Source organism: Helianthus annuus, chromosome 8 (genome assembly GCF_002127325.2).
Source record: "Helianthus annuus cultivar XRQ/B chromosome 8, HanXRQr2.0-SUNRISE, whole genome shotgun sequence".
NCBI classification, from domain to species: Eukaryota; Viridiplantae; Streptophyta; class Magnoliopsida; order Asterales; family Asteraceae; genus Helianthus; species Helianthus annuus.
In genome coordinates this window covers 79,239,645-79,244,777 of record NC_035440.2, presented here as the reverse complement: position 1 = coordinate 79,244,777, position 5,133 = coordinate 79,239,645, and the positions used below count along the sequence as shown (strand labels likewise).

General features: G+C 37.0%; 1 non-coding gene across 6 annotated transcripts; it reads left to right on the top strand.

The window, feature by feature from the left end:
- Window positions 1-1,422: 1,422 nt before the first annotated feature.
- Window positions 1,423-4,762, top strand: LOC110871225. 6 transcript variants are annotated; one of them, XR_004865091.1, is made up of 7 exons: window positions 1,423-1,565; window positions 1,791-2,801; window positions 2,867-2,941; window positions 3,025-3,080; window positions 3,149-3,324; window positions 3,811-4,070; window positions 4,390-4,762. It is a non-coding gene; the product is annotated as an uncharacterized LOC110871225 (transcript). The 6 variants fall into 6 exon arrangements; XR_004865092.1 differs by having other exon boundaries at window positions 1,434-2,133; window positions 2,196-2,801; XR_004865095.1 differs by having other exon boundaries at window positions 1,437-2,133; window positions 2,495-2,801.
- Window positions 4,763-5,133: the final 371 nt, after the last annotated feature.

Below are 5,133 nucleotides of genomic sequence, written 5' to 3'. Positions count from 1 at the left end.
TTCGGTTTCACCACTTTTAGGATTTTGCTTTGCTTTATTTAAAAACTCACTAAATTTTGTAAGTTGGGAGCTTATCTCGCTCCACTTTGAGGATAAGCTATCGTTTTCACGATAAGTCTCCTTACCCATTTCTTCATGGAATTTCCTACTAACCGATTCCCACAGGGCGGTTCGATGTTGCAAATTTCCTATTTTAATAAAAAAATATTAATATATTACAAACTCATATAAAAAATAACCATTCCATTAATATAAAGTAAGGTTAAGAATACCTAAAGTTGAATGTTGAGATTGTTCACACCAAGCCCTCGCCAATGCAACTTCTTCAGCATAGACCCATTTTTGTTGTTTTCGTTTGGCGGTTTCAACTACTTTATCCTCCTCGGTTTTTTTTTATGACTTCTTTTTTTTGATGGGTTTCGATGCGGAAGGACCCTGTTTGGGTGGTTGAATTTCGGGAACGGTTTCGTTTTGTGAAAGGTCGATGGAGGTTGGTGAAAGGTTGATGGGCGATTGGGAAAACGGGGTAGGTATTGAATCTTCGGTGTTTGGGAAGTTAGTAAATAAACGATTCCCGATATACGATGCATAACCTGCAATGTCGGGCATAGGAGAGTGTATGAAAAATGGACGAGCTATTGGACGAGTGGGTGGTGGGCTAGGATTATTTTCTTGGAATCCATACGGGTTGCTCGGGTCAAAAGGACGGTTGTAAAGATGCATTTTTTCGTTTTGTAGTAAGAGAATTGAAGATGTATAGAAGATGTGGTTGAATGTGGTAAAAAACGGAAGTAAAATGTGAGTTTTATAGTGAAAAAATGGAAGAAAAAATAATTTTTTTTAAATATAGCCGTTGGCCAACGGCTAGCCCAACGGATCTTTTCTTTTGGCCATTCACAAACCGCCATGTCACCTTGGTCCCCCGCCCTACGCCCGGCTTGAAACCCAAGCCCCAAGGGGCCACGCCCCAACCCAAGCCCACCCGAGGTGGTGCCTTGGGCGTTTTCCCCCAACCCAAGCCCCATACCCCACGGTCTAATGAGTAATGTCCCACTATCTTTAATGTTATAACTTTTTTGTGAGTAATTAATTTTGAGTCGTTCAAATTTGGGTGATGATATTAACCGATAGATTTAATGTGAATTCTTTAAATCTTTGGAAATTAGAATTAACATGTTATTTATACTATTATAAAAAGGAGAAGTGATGTACGGAGATGTAATTTTACATCGCGTACATATTTTGAAGCAATATGTACAAAGAAATTGTACTAGAATTTTGAGGGTAAAATAGGCAGTAAACATTAATTTAAGACACTTGTAGAGGCAGTATGGTAACTTAAGCATTAGTTTAATGACCAAAGAGGGTAACTGAGAAGCCAAGGATTGAATGCCATTAATCTATTTACCCATACATCGCCCTTCGAAATTCATCAGTTGTTCAAATTGAATGTTATGTGAAACCCTTCATTCTTCTCAAAGGGTACAATGATCTGTCACAATTTCCTCTCCATCAATTCCAAATCAATTCCTTTATCTTTTGCTTCAATTTTAGCACACGCAAAAGTAAGTTTTATTACGGTTTTGTTTTGTTTATATCAATATATTGAACCAATATACACTTCTTCAGAGGTACGTTTCATTTGAAATGTCGAGACTGAATTCGTTTGTAAACTATTGTTTGTGTTTCCTCCGTCAATTGTAACGGATCACGTTTTGATTTGTTCGATATTCGTGTTGACTTGTATCGTTGATGATAGAACAGTATGTTTTGATCTCATGCTTTATCAGGTGATATTGTATCTATCGCATTGACAGAGGGAACTTCGGGATTTGACAGAATAACGGGGGGCGGTTTCTGAATTTGCACATCGCAACCGTATTCAGCTTACTTTTGTTTTAATTTCCTCCTAAAACCATGTTGGCATATGATTATTATGATTTTAGTATGCTCCTAATGTCTAGCAACTTTTTGAATTGTACATGAGTTTTGAAGTTTGTTTTTATTTTTCCTGTCATTATTGAGAGGCGGATTTTTAATAAGTAAAAGACCTGTAGATGAAGAAAGGCCTTCCTAAGTTGCAGCAAGTGAACTGGTCCCATTGAGTCAACATCACACTGTTTCATGTTTAAGGTATGCTTTATTGAAGCTTTAATCTTTAAATGCCTTCATTAACGTCTGCTGATCGACTCTAGGGTTCCATTAGTTCCCCTCTCGCCGGTGAACACACTGTTCCGAATCATGTTCATGTCTCACGTCGAGCCCCATCCCATAAGAGCTTTTCATCTCTTCCGGTCTATTTATTATTGCAAACGAATTCGGTATATTTGCGTTTTTTTTTTGCCTGATTTTAAGCAGTAGAAATCTGTATTTGAATGTTCTTTTAGCATCAGATACGGTTAGATAATATTGCAACTGAATAGTTACTCGGTACTACTAATCTGATTCTTATTCAACATATATTGCTCCAAATTGTGTATGGATTATGTGCAAGGCACATGTGGAAATTATGGGCAGTGTGGCGGTGGAAACTACGGGCAAGTAAGTGGCGGAAATTATGTGCAAGGCACAGGTTGAAATTATGGGCAAGGTGGCGCTGGAAACTACGGGCAGGCAAGTGGCGGAACTTATGGGCAAGGAGGTGGTGGATATCATGGACGAGGAATGGGTTCTGGCGGCAATCAAACTTCATCGCAATATGAAGAAAATCCGAACTTTTCACAGGCGGGGCAGAGGAGCAACATTGGTGGGCAGCAATGGAACCGAACTATGAAGTTGTTGAAGAAGCAGAGGCTTTTAAAGTATGATTTAGTTTTTCTTTCTTAGTAATGATCGATCGGCTTTGATATTCTATAAATTATGATAGAAGTGGGAGCTTTTTTCAGAAGTCGGCGATTTGAAAAAGTATTCTATAAATTATGATAGAAGTGGGAGATCAAAGGTATTTATTTAAAGTTCGGGTATTTATATTGCAGAAATTTTTATTATATTTTTGTTTAAATCGTTTTCTTTTCATCGGTTTAGGGGACGGCTGAGGTTGTGTTTGCAAGACGGCAAGACGCTCTAGCAGCTGTCAAGAGGTATAACAACGTTCATAATCTAAGTACAGTAATTAAATCAGTTATCATTTTTTAAACATATATTTCAGGCAGAACGTGACGGATCCAATCATGGATTACGAACTGTAAAGAAATGCTGACAGGATCATGATCAGGATATGAATTCTTGGTTTTATTCTATAATTATTCAGATGCTGGACTTCACTTACGTATATACACATACAAACAATATTCTTCCAAACATGCTGTTGGTGGACATAGAGAGGTACCAAGTTGATTAAAAAACAACACTGTTTCATGGGACATTTTGAGATAAAGCTTCTATTTTTTTGTATAATAATAGTTTTATTATAAATTATTCATCTTGTTTGGACCGTTTACGTTGTAGATGCTTTAGCAAATAATATAGTGACACCTTACAGGAAACATAATATAAATTTTGGCATAAAAATGACCATGCTATTATTGGCAAATGGCAAGTTTTGCTAAATGTCGGTAATGGGTCAAAACGAGTCGGGTTGGATCGACCCACAAACATATTTTTTAGTTTCTTTTTTTGGGTTTTACAAATAATTAATGTTTTTAATATGATCAAGAAAACTATATTGTTACGGTGATAATATATTTCTCGAAATAAAAGTATTTACGGCATTTTGTTCATATTGTACGCATTTATGGTGACTTTCAACCCATTTGACTCGCTTGACCCATTTATGGTTTTGACCCATTTGACTGAACTTCATAACTTCAGATGTGGAAGGCCCGGTTGCTTGCATCATATTGGTGCTCCTGTTTTGCCTCCCACATTACGGGACCCACCGTGTAGGGTTCTTGTTTGCACCTATCGTGATCATTGGCTTCTGTGCATCAGCGCCATTGGAGTTCACAACATTTTTTACCGGAACCCACAAGTTTTTCAAGCGTCATCGCCTTATTACATGTACAAGTTTCTTAAGAAAACAAAAATAGGAGGATGGATGTCATTGGGTTGGATCTTGCTGTGTATAACAGGTATAGATCGGCTATTCTCTTGGTAGATTGACTTTGAAAACGACTTTTGTTGACTTGGGTTCTTGACATTTTACTCAATTTGGTATTTCAAATGCGGTTCTTGATATAATGTTATCTGCAAATGGCTTTTACGTTTGTGGTTTACCTATCCTTGATTCTTGCTTACATGGGCCAAGCCACTTATCTCTCAAAGCGTCACATTCTTGAAACCGACTACCGAATCGGTTTCTACGTATCCGTTCCCAGTGTGCATTTTTCATGTTTTTATTCTGAGTTACATGTGAAGTTAAGCTAACTATGTGTCTGTTATTGAAAACAGAAAAGTTAAGATGGCCGGTTCTTGGAATCGCGATACTTGTTGTGGTTGTCGAAAGCCAAGCTATTATCATTGGGACATTTTCTATTATCAAACAGTGTTCGGCATTGGGTTGTTTCCGAGGGTTAAAAAAATCCACACATCGCCTACTAATAAGCACGGTCAAATCTACATTGCCGAGATCAACTGGACTTTGATGCTTTTATGCTTAGCCGTCACAATCGGTTTTCGTGACACCAAACATATAAGAAGGGCGTAAAAAACAACTTTTCTACAAGCGGTGTGATTAGTGCTTGCTCAATTATCTACTTTAATTTCCATCCCGAGAGGAGTCACTCATTTTTTGCAATATACAGGTTGGTTTGGTATACTAAAACTTGAAAGCAAATGGAAAAGGTTTAGATGGTGATATTTGACACTACAGAACCATTTAATTAATTTGTTTAGTTATTTAGCCCATTAATACAAAACTGGTTAAATATATGTGTTATGGTTTATATATTAACATGTTCAAATTAAAAAAAAAAAAAAAAAAACGATGACTATCTTTGGCAAACTGGTCAAAGTTGCAAACCTGATGGTGCTTCCTAGCAAAATAAATACTGCTTTTTTTTTAATTGTGTGATGCCTCCTCCGTATACCTTAAAAATTTTTGTATATGAGCAGGACTTTTTTCTAAAGATCTATTTGAAGAGCTGGGAAAATACGAAAAGGTTGAAAGGCTAAACATATGTGGTAACTTGGCTA